Source organism: Lynx canadensis, chromosome D2, assembly GCF_007474595.2.
Source record: "Lynx canadensis isolate LIC74 chromosome D2, mLynCan4.pri.v2, whole genome shotgun sequence".
Lineage (NCBI taxonomy): Eukaryota > Metazoa > Chordata > Mammalia > Carnivora > Felidae > Lynx > Lynx canadensis.
This window is the reverse complement of record NC_044313.2, coordinates 37390888-37403113: the sequence shown is the minus strand read 5'-3', so window position 1 is coordinate 37403113 and position 12226 is coordinate 37390888.

The window sequence follows — 12226 nt, the reverse complement described above, 5'->3', positions numbered from 1 at the left end:
GAAGACAATTGCTCTCTGTCCCCTAAGAATCTTTAAGTTAAGCATGCTGTTTTCTTTCAGCCCACCCCCATCTCCATCATGGTCAGTTTTAGTTCTCTCCAAATTGTCTCTATCCTTTGCTAATGGTTTGTGCTCAAAGTTTAACTTAATACCCAAACTGAGGTTTTAGGACTATAGTAGAATGATCCTTTCTTTTTTCTATGAACTATACTCCTATTAATGTGGCCCCAACCAAAATATCTCCTTGGTATCTACCCATGTGTAGGTTTTTCCACCCATGCCATTTAAAGGTATGTTTTTCATATCCTATACCTGAGCATTTGGCTTTTAAAAGTGCTTTATGTCACTTGGTAGCATTCAGCACTTCAATTCAGATAACCCATACCTCTTTAAAAAGTTGAGGAAAAGTTTATATATAAAATGCTACTCATTGCAAATAACAACAGATAATGGAATCCTAACTTGTCTTTAAAATAGTAGCAGAAATAAATCTTGTTTTCAAGCAAGACCTAATCTTAAGAGGTGTGACCAAGACATAATCACTCTACCTAGCTCTGATCAGATTTGGCTCCATTCTGAGAAAGCTCCATCTTTGTGATACTAAGATGGCTGCCGCATGTACTCTTATCCCAATGCAGTGGAAAAGAGTGTATTTGCTCTCCCAGCCACTTAAGAAGTCTAGCTTTGCTCTCTGATAGGACTGCCTTAAGTGATGTGCCATTCTCAAATCAGTCATCATGGCCAGGGAGGAAGTTATGCTCATTAGTTAGGCCTGAGACACATAGCTGACCCTGAACGAAGAATGGGGAGAAAATGGACTCCCCTAGAAGCATATGGATTGCAAGCTGCAGGGGTGAAATTTTCAGGAAAATTGGTAGTGGATACTGACAGCCAAAACACCATGGGTATATAGATTCAAATTAATACCTTCTAACTCCATACATTTCTCGGTAGCAAGTAAAATATTTTGGAAAGGAGTCAGAGTCATTCTTATCACTGAAGCCCCCAGTAAACTTTCTGATGGGATCCGAAGTGCTGTGTCTCCTTATTCTGGTTCTCTTAATTCCTCTTCTGTATTCCTTCAGATCTGCACTCCACCTTGGCATCATAGAGGGCAGCCTGGTAAGGGGGTGGTATATGGAAGATGGAGGAAAGGAAGAAGTCAAACTCACACTGTAGTGATGGCTACCAACTGTAATTCAGACAACTTCAAAAAATAAAACAACCAGAGGCATTATGGACTGTGTTAATTGAATAAACTATATCCAGTAAAGCTGAGCAGCCCTTGAAAGGGCCATCACCACCTTATTCACCAGCTGCTGTGAGGTCTCCAGGTCTTGAACATGACTAGTTCAAATTCAAGGTGACAAAAGTAGAGAATAAGAGTGGGCATGGAAATATCTGGACATCAAAGCCCAAACATTACATACATGAGATATATACTAAATTAGCATTACGGTTTTTAAGTTCCCTAGGTGAAATTATTGTACTGCAAAGTTTGAGAGCCTCTGGCCTAAAATATGGAAAATAAGGACAGAGAATATATTCTCTATCCATCATCTATCTATCTATCTAATCTATCTATATTAGTAAGCTACTAAGTGATGAGACTAGGACTTAAAACCAGACCCAACCTAAATTTGTAGTGTACTCTCTCTCCATCGTATCAGTGGTTCACAACCCTAACCCTAAATTAGAGTCACTGATTAAGCTTTTTAAAAATAAAATTCCTAGGTTCCCCCCACAGACTACTAAACTAGAACCTCTAGGGGTGAGATCTGGAAGTTTACATATTTACAAAGCACCCAAAGTGATCCTGAGGATTAGCCAGGTAGGGAAATGGCTATTACAGCCTACAACACCACTGGTGTGTGGCCTTGTTGTTCTATATCCTATGCATTTCATTTGCAACTAGAAATCCTAAGGGCAATTGTATATGTGTTAGGTGAAAGTTAACAGTCCAAATTTAGACACAATTCTCAACCTGTTATGTGCAAGCTCTCCAAATAAAGAGGTTAGGGGAAATAACTGAAGGAAAAGCAAGAATAATGATCAATCGGGTTTGGGAAGGGTCTTGCCTCAGAATGTCAGCCTAACTTAGAATTCTGGAGCCACATCAGCTAAAGTAGAATCAGATAACCTAGGATTACCTTGAATCTCTTCCCAAAATTCTACCTCATCAATTATATTAAGAGTCTCTTCAAAATCCATCAGAGTTGCCCACTAAAAGTTTCCATCTCTCCTTCTCTCTCACATGCATATATACCTTAGCCCTTTCCACTGCGAAATTGGATTTTCAGGATCAGCTCTCTCTTTCCCCCTCCCCATGGCCTTTCTCTGGGACCTCAGTATGAACTATGGAGCCGTCCTGTTCTTTTACCTTAAAGTACATAGTAACTCCAACATTTGCCACCTAATTCAGAAAACTCTCATATTCAGGGGCCATTGGGAGTGAGTCATAGAAAAGAGGATTCATTTCATCTAACTTGTTTTTAGAAATCAGCAAACAAGAGCTGCCTTATACGCAGAAGTCTTTGGGAAACATGGCCTACTGCAATACTTATCAAACTTTAATGTGCTTGCAAATAACTTGGGCATTTTGTTAGGTAGATACTGATTCTGTAGATGTCACAGAGGGTCTGAGATTCTGCAAGATCCCAACTAATAACAACACTGCTGTCAGGTAGAAGTGTACAAAACTGTTCGTCAAATTTGGCTACACATTGGAATCACCTGAGAAGTTAAACAAACTATTGTTGTGTGGGTCCCACCTCAGAGGCTGACTAAATTGACAGTATGATTTTTAAGTTCCCTAGGTGAAATTATTGTACTGCAAAGTTTGAGAGCCTCTGGTCTACAATATGGAAAACATAAACAGAGAATAAAATTAATTAGGCTAATAGACTTAATTCTGGGGATCCTAGATTTCCTCAAGTATCTTGCTTTTACTTGACTTTCTCAGTATATAACACAGTGCTTGGTATATAATAGGTCTAATAAAAGTTGCCTAAATTGAATTCCATAGTTTTTGTCCCCACCTCTGAAAGCTGGCCTTACTAGTTGACTCAAAGCCTGTGAAATGGGTCTAAAATCAGACTAGTTAGATAAGCTCATCATTTGGCCTGATAAAGTCCAGAATTATCGGGCCTGAGTTTATTTCTTTGCCTATTAGACAAACCAAAAAATACGCTCAAGGAAAGTGACTGTAATTGATTTCAGGTAATTTGCCCCTTCAGGAAGACAGAAATGCTTCTCTCCGAGATGGAAGGTGCTCTTGGAAGCTGTTTTTGTTCAGCACTAAAGCTATGCTACAAGCCTCACAAAAGCTGAGATAAACCCTTTCAACAGGCAAATCAGCTGGCAGGAAAACCAGCTTCAGAGTAATGGAGCTTTAAACATTTTCTGGGGGCACCTGGGTGGCTCAGTTGGTCAAGGATCTGACTTTGGCTCAGGTCATGATCTCACAGTTCCTGAGTTTGAGCCCCACATTAACAGCACAGAGCCCACTTTGGATCCTCTGTCTCCCTCTCTCTCTCTCTGCCTCTCTCTCTCTCTCTCTCAAAAGTAAGTAAACATTAAAAAACAAAACAAAACATTTTCTGTCCTCTCTGGGTGCAGAGCTGACTTTAGCAGTTGATCACATTCCCTCTGCTGGACTTTCAATGACAATAAAACCGGGCAATATTCTTTTCTAAAAGTCCAAGATGCAAATTACCACAGTTCAAGAAAAACTGCATAGACCCACAGAACTTTGGGACGAGGAGGACCCTGCTCTAACCAAACATATTGATAAGAAAGTTGGGATCCTAGTTGGTGATGTCACTTAAGATCTCACAAGTTACGGACTACGATTTCTTCTCCTTGCTCCTGGTTCAGCAACACTCCTCACTGTTTGACAGTTTCTACCTATAATCAGTAACATTTGTTATACCAATTAAACTTTGACAGTTTGGCCATGATATGCCTATGCCTGTATGATATCAACCACAACACAAGCAGGCCCAAGGATGGTTCTTTTATGATATGTGTTTATTGATGAGATTAAAGAACATGAAAGAAATGTAAAACAAATGAAAATGCAGCATGCTTTTGTATAATTGGCGGATTATAAGAAATGAAAATCTATTTGGCCTTCACAATTAGAATAGTTTCCTCTGAATAGTTCAGGGGCAATAACACTGTAACCCTAGTGTGGTGGCCATGAGAAGCACCTCTAAGATCTCCAGCTACATGGAGACTGAGGGTCCCATCTGCTATACGCGGACATCCATTATTGAATTTGCACTGAGGCCATTCTTGCTGCCATGGCAGGGACACCAACTCGGGCCCTGACCTGGGAGACGCACAACTCCTCTGACAGATGGCTTCGGCTCAAGGATTCTCGATCAGCCTTGCCAAATTTTACTTAAAACTCTACTGTACCCTGGGGCACCTGGCTGGCTCAGTTGGTGGAGCATGTGACTCTTGATCTCGGGGTTGTGAGTTTGAGCCCCACGTTCAGTGTAGAGATTAAAAAATAAAATCTTTAAACAAAACAAACCAAACCTATACTGTACTCTAAGATGCTTCTGCCCAACTTCTCTTCCTTCTCTCTCTCCTACACTTGGAGACAGACATGAATCACAGTCAGATGGCTCTCCAGCCTCTCTTTGCTCCAGTCCATTTTCTCTCACACGTGTTTCCCTAATGAATTTTTTGTATTCAATCCTATGTTTTGTATTCAAAGTCCTAGGATTTTGTATTCAATCCTATATTTTGTATTCCATCCTATGCTTTTGGAGGTCAAATTAACTCACCTATTGAAAGAAATACAATTAGATGACTCTAACTGGCTGTCGAGTAAATCATGTTTACCTAATATTAAATGCTTTTCAACTTTTTGGATCAGTAATATGGTTAAAGAACAGAACCTAATCTTTCTAACCTTGTAATTTTTGAGTTGGAAAAGAAAGGGGGAATGAGGTTAGGGGAGGGTAGAAACCAAAAAAAAAAAAAAAAAAAAAAAAAAACCTTATCTTGCAAAAAGGGAAGTCAAGACATTGAGTTACAACCTGACAGAAGAAATAAAGGTTTAAATATTTTATTGTACATTATAAAACTAATTGATAAAGTAAGAATTGAGCCATAACTGTCTCAAAGCTGTGAGGAATTGGAATAGGAGTTCTTCAAATTCAATAATTAAGTCCTCTCTTAACATAGCAGGCAATCAATAAAGTCTACATTAAATAGATCAAGAAATAGCATTGTAAGCCCACCACAGGCACCCACTGTAGGTTAGGATGGACTCCTCCCCTAAACCTGACCTTCCTCTCTCCCTCCCCACAGAACAACAGAGTTATTTTATATCCAATGGCCACACCTTTTACCACTTACCTCTCTACTCTGACATTTCCTCCTCTCTTCTTCCCCACTTCTCCCCCAGGACCAAGGCTCTCGTGCCTCTCCAATTCTGTTCTCAGCCAAGGTTCTCTGCATCTTTGAGATGTGGTTTCTTCTCCTTAGCTTCCTCTTTCTCTGTGATCACGCCATATATCCCTCATCCTACCCCAAACAAAACTACCACCTTCTCTGGAAGTTTCATATTTCCTGAAATAAATTTGTTCATTAAGCATTTGTTGCCATTCACTATAAATGAATTAAAAAACAGCATCTAATTACTAGAAACATGCACAGAAATGCGATGTATGTATTCCCATATCTGCTCTGAACCTAGAGGTCTTTATAAGTGATGAACTAGAATTCTCATCATCTCCTTTCATGTCGGCACCTAGGCAGAGTAAGCAATGAAATAAGGTGAGATGTGTAAGTTTTGGGGAAGCCGTATCTCATGACAGGACATAGACGCCTCACAGATAAACTCCGAAGGACAAGCATGGATTGGTGTCATTTGGATTGAATACTGAAAACACTGAACATACTGGCCTTTCCTCTTCTTCAGGAAAAGCCGTTTCTGTCTAAGCTTCTTCCATTCCTACACCCAGGGTAAAAGGGAGTAAAGGTAAAGAAAGAAAGAGAGGAAATGCAAAAGTTCAGATGTCAGCCTACTGATGAGTTCCTTCTATACATGTCCCTAACTAACCATCAGACTGGAGCAAAGCCCTAAGAAAAAGGGAATGCCAGTTTAGCCACATCTGTAGATGCTGGTGACTCATGAATAATCACAGCTAACTCTTACTTAGTACCCACTATCTACCAGGGGCTGTTCTAAGTACATTACATGTATTAAACTTATAAAATCCTCCCAAAATCCCTACAGATAGCATTTTTATTCCTTCCTTTGCATGTGAATAAACTGAAATTTGGAGAAATTAAGTTAGCCCACGATCACACAGCTAAGAAGAGGTGGAAAAGGGGTTCACACCCTAAATGTCTGGTTCTAGAGTCTAGCACTTAACCACTGTATATAGTGTTTTCAAGATAGTCTTAAAATTGGTAATGAAGGATGTGGGAAGATAGGACCAATTTTTGCAGAGACTGTAGGAAAATGCTACAGAGGATCACACCGAGGTCAGACATTCTACAATCATAGGTCACCCAACACTGTTTTACATAGGGTCCGAAAACTCCCCAGACGGAATTATGAATAAAGAAGAACTGGTTGTTCGCATTAGCTGCCTTTGATGCTGGGATTCAAAGCTACTCTCAAACTCCAAAGAGTGGCCTTAAGAAATCAAGGAACTCAATCTAAGGGAGAGGCCTATCTCAAGGTGGATGTTGGAAAACAGAGATTTGGAATGAACCTACTTTGGAAGGCTGGAGAACCAGTAGACAATTAGAAGCCAGGACACCCAGTCCTTCGTCCTTGGGAGAAAGGATACGTCTTCCACACCAACCAGAGTCAGAACCTTCTCCCAGTGCGGAGAGCAGCACAAGAAGGCAGGGAAGGAGAGTGCTGTAAAAATGTAACAACTAGAGGTAGGCTAGGACCACCTCCCCTTTAAGATGGCCTGGGTTTGCCTTGGGCCTCCAAGCTGTGGATTTTGGAAAGTGGCTCTGAGCCCTAATTCCACTGAACATTGATTTAGTGTAAGAGTAGCTTCACATGACTTTCCTTCTCCACATCACATTAATTCCAGCAACCTTATGTGCCAATCTCACCAAAACACACAAACAACAACATAAGAACTAAAACCAATCCAAAAATATATAAACCACTTGTATATCATTTGTATATAAAAACACTTCACTGAGGGTTCAGGAGGAAAGATCTACAACTTAAAATTTAATATTAGATAATCCCCCCTTTTTTTGACAGAAAGGAGGGAAAGAGGGACAGGGTAGAGAAAGAAGTAAGGAAAGGAATGTGAGAGGGATTGAGGGACAGGGAGAAGAAGGAAACACCCTCAACCATTACTTGATGACCCTGCCTCTTTCCATGATTCTGGGCCTTACCTCTTCCCTTTCTCTCTTCTCGCTCTGAAATAAGAACCAATTCGTCCATTTTTCTTAAACAGCAATTCAGTTCTAACTCATCCTCATCCACAGACCCACTTAGATGTAGCCAAACTCATCAAGTTGCTTAGTTCAATAAAAGGGTCTTTAACAGAAATATACTTCCCTTTGAAAGCAATTGTTGTTATACACAAATAGCAATTCATAGGAATTACACATTTTTAAGGAAATCCAATCCCTGAATCTCGTAATTTGTGTACAATACAATAAACATGATGTTTTATGTTTCCAAATTGACACAGAATACACTCCCCTATATCACTTGGTTTCAACATTTCTCAAAATTTGACTTCTGATAGGTGTTTGAGATTCTGTGTCGCACACTCTAACACTTCATTAACTCATATCAAAACAATTAACATATTAGTAGGGGACTGGCAAGGGGACCCAGAATGGCAATCTGGATTCCTAAGGAAGACAAGAAGACTCAGAAAACAGTTCTTCTACATTACATTTACCAATTGCTATCTTTAGTCAAATCAATCAAAAACCATCGTTCATATCAACTTTGATATTCCACACAGAAAACTGACCTAGACAATCAAAATGCTGAAAAATACAACATAGCATCTTTATACCTGTATTTATGTGTGCTGCAAGATACACGTGGGATGGGTAATGAGCAGGGAACTGGGGGCTGGAGGAGAAGGAAACAATAATAAACGTCAATGTTTATTTGAAGGCTGTCCTTGTCCAATTGAGCTATAATTAGAGGAGTCAGCAAATTCTGGGAGGTGGTCTCATAATTCCAGCAGATGGCAGTACCGCATAACATGTCAAAACAAAACAAAACCAAACCAACAAAAAACTTCCGGAAGCTGTGGACCCTTTAAGATAGAAAACTTACAAAATGATTCCTTTTTACTTATTTAAGTTTTCATTTATTTAAGTAATCTCTACACTCAACGTGGGGCTTGAACTCATGACCCCAAGATCAAGAGTCACGTGCTCTTCTGCTGAGCCAGCCAGGCTCCCCTAAATGGTTCCTATTCAGAGTTGAGAAGTGAACATCGAAGTATATAACCCCATTCCCTGAAAATTCCCGTTTTCAAATTAGAGACGCCAAATGCAACCCCAAATCCCAGCAATCCGCAAAGTCCCAGACACCGTTATGGATCCCTTCATCAGAACATTTGTTAGTGTTAACTTAGTGCTGCATTGGCCTCGGATATCTATCTGCTAGAACCTCAAGGAGCCACATGAAGCAGCTGCCCCATATCCCTTACCCCTACTCCCAGCTTCTTACCTTAAAAAGAGTAGAGGCCGGGGCGCCTGGGTGGCTCAGTTGGTTAAGCGTCCGACTTTGGCCCAGGTCATGATCTCATGGTTCACGGGTTAGAGCCCCACGTCGGACTCTGTGCTGACAGCTCAGAGCCTGGAGCCTGCTTTGGATTCTGTGTCTCCCTCTCTCTCTGCCCCTCCCCTGCTCATGCTCTGTCTCTCAAAAATAAACATTTAAAAAAAATTAAAAAAAAAAAAAAAGAGTAGAGGCCGATTCCAACCCATTCGGTCCTATACCTGAGTTGCTTGGACCAGCCTTAAATTTCTCCAGCACTTAATGAATTCTTCCTCTTCTAACTCCTTTGCTTATGGTGCCCTGAGCCTCAGGTCAGCATTTAACAACTTCATGGTGTTGTTCTCATGGTGATGGTTTCAATTTACCAATTAGGCAATTAACTTGAACTCATGGGGCTGTGTTCCGTGTATTTTCAATTCCCCACCAGAAAAACACAATATCAAATCCTGATGAGGCGCTTAATACATAGCTTAGTTGATTAAATTCCTCTCACCAATTCTTAAACATATTTGCCAGCACGCTAATTTTCTGTAATGTCCTATGAGTTAAGAGGCCAGCCATAGGGACTGTGCAAAAGACTAATTGGAGACTTCTGCTCCTGGCCAAATACTGGTGTCATTTTCCAGTAAAGTAAAAGCGGCTTGTGTGGTGCCTGTTCCTGAAATCCCCTCTTCTCGTGCATGAGGCACACATGCTCCACCTTTTCCTAATGTCCCAGGGCTCCTTGTGCATTGCCCCAGCCCCGGGCCTTCCACTCAACTTGAACACAACCAAGCTTTCCAAGTAAGCCTGTATGGGTTGAACACAATCACATCATTTTTACTTTCGGGCCTCAATCGAAAGGTTTAGTTATTTAATATACGTCTACCAACTCTGCTCTTTGCCACCTTTATTTGCTTTCGCAAACCTGCCCCATGGTATCCCGTGCTCTGGAGCTCCACTATTCATATGACACTTCTCACCGGTGTCTTACTGAGGCCAACCGAATGGGGAACATCTAACATGTCCTATCTGTTTTGGGTACAGGGGCAATTTCAAGCAATTTCAAGGGTACAACCCTTCAATCAGCCCCATCCCTGCTGTGTTACAATTCTCCTGAACAGCTTCTTCATTCCTTCTTGTTTTCATCTGATTTTTTTTTTTCCATTCATTGACTCATTCACCAAGTATCTATTGAGCGCCTGCTACATTTTAGGCACTGGACTGACCGGTGAATAGTCAGTCGTTGTGATCCCCATCTTCAGAAAGCTTGTGGTTTTGTGGGGATGACATTTTAAACGCACAAATGAGTATTAATTATAATTAAACTCTATTCTTTAAAGGAAAAGAACAGTGTTATGAAAATGAGTAACGAGGGTGGTGATGGTGTGGATATGTAATTTAGATGGGGCAGTGGTTAAAGATGGGGTGTCTAGAAAGTGACATGACAGTGAAGGATCAACATGCGTGAAATGACCTAGGGCACCTGGAGAGCCGGGCCTGCAGTAGAATGAGCAGCGAGAGTATAGCCCAACGTGTGGGTCTGGAAGTTAGGTGGGAGCTACACCCCGCGCGACCTCATAGGCCCTATTCCAGTGTGCGTACCCAGTGCTCACACCAGGCCTGTAACTTGTGATTCCAAAACAGGGTCTCCTCTCCCCTGTTGAATTTTGAAAACTAGAGTCAGATGTCCAAATTCTTCCACCTCTGCTTGGGCAGGGATCAGCAAATTTTAGACCCAGAGGCTTTCAGAGTCTGATGGAATCTCAGGTAACCACATGGCCCTTTCCCTCACTCGCATATCCTTCCCCACCCTGAGCCACACCCAGACTCTGCTCAGGGCCAGTTGCAGAAACAAGTTATCTGGGAATAAGAATATGTCTTCAGCACAGCTAGCACTGGGGCCTCTCTTTTTCTCCCGTCATTGTGTTAGTGAGAGAACACCTAACTTGCCATCACAAGCGAAACAATTTTATGGGAAAACTAAAAGGGCTGCCTTTTTATTTTTTAATTTTTGTTTTTGAGAGAGAGAGAGAGAGAGCGTGTGCATGCCAGAGAGCACAAGAGGGGGAGGGGCAGACAGAGGGGGCAGAGGATTCAAAAATTTTTTTTTTAATGTTTATTTATTTTTGAGACAGAGAGAGACAGAGCATGAACAGGGGAGGGTCAGAGAGAGAGGGAGACACAGAATCCGAAACAGGCTCTGGGCTCCGAGCTGTCAGCACAGAGCCCGATGCGGGGCTCGAACCCACGGACCACGAGATCATGACCCGGGCTGAAGTTGGACGCTCAACCGACTGAGCCACCCAGGAGAGGGGGAAGAGGATTCAAAGCAGGCTCTGCACTGACAACAGCAGGCCTGATGTGGGGCTTGAACTCAAGAACCAAGCTGAAGAAGTCAGAGGCTCAATCGACTGAGCTACCCAAGTGCCCCAAGGGTCATCTTGTAAAATGTTAATTTTAATACCTTTTAATGTCAACTAAATCTTAAGTGGGCCATAAATTAATTCCTTAAAAATAGGGGCACCTGAGGGGCTCAATTGGTTCAGCATCCAACTTCAACTCAGGTCAGATCTCACTGTTAGTGAGTTCGAGCCCCACATCGGAGTCACTGCTGTCAGCCTATCAGTGCAGAGCCCATTTCAGACCCTCTGTCCCCCTCTCTCTGCCCCTCACCTACTCGCACTCTCCCAAAAATAAATACATAAATGAATAAATAAATAAATAAACGTACGTACGTATGTATGTATATACATATAGTGCTTTTACTCCTGAAAGAGGTCGCTGACACTTAAAATAATTAAGAGTAATAATCATCACATTTTTCCAGAATTCAAAAGCACTTTCACTTATATGATACCTCCTTAAGCTTCAGGTGGATAGATCACATGGGGGCTGGGGAAAGACAGAGGAAGAATTTTAACCTGTAACTTGGATGCCCAAAGTCCACAGAAAGAAAGCGGACCCAATCAGCTTTGTAATGACGTGGTCCATTAATAGGTGATACTAAACCACCCAGACCCTCTGCTTGCAGGAATAAATTATTGTCGCCAGGTTCAGTTATTCCTTGGCAGCTGAAGGAAGACATACCCTGTCAGCATGTTAATGTATTTCAAATAGGTTCATCAAGGGGGAGGGTGAAAGATAGATAATCGTAGGTGCTGTGTGGTAGTTATGTCGAGTTCATTTTACTGTTCTTTTTTTGTACGTTTGAAAAGTTCCATAATAAAATGTTTTAAATGTCAGTCTTTTGATCATGATTTAGTATTTTCCCATTCCCCCCTACCAAATATTTCTCTGTGTTATGGGACAAAATCCCAGTCGTCTCTCACTAGTAGCTGCTCTGGCAACAGGTATAAAAATCTATTGTTTGGTTTAGAAAAAAAAAATAAAGGCTCGAACTTTGAAGTATGAGAAGAGAAACTCAGATATCTACCTTGATGTTTCATACTATCTCAGCTCAGTAAACAATTTCAGAATTAGACCCACTGAGACGAG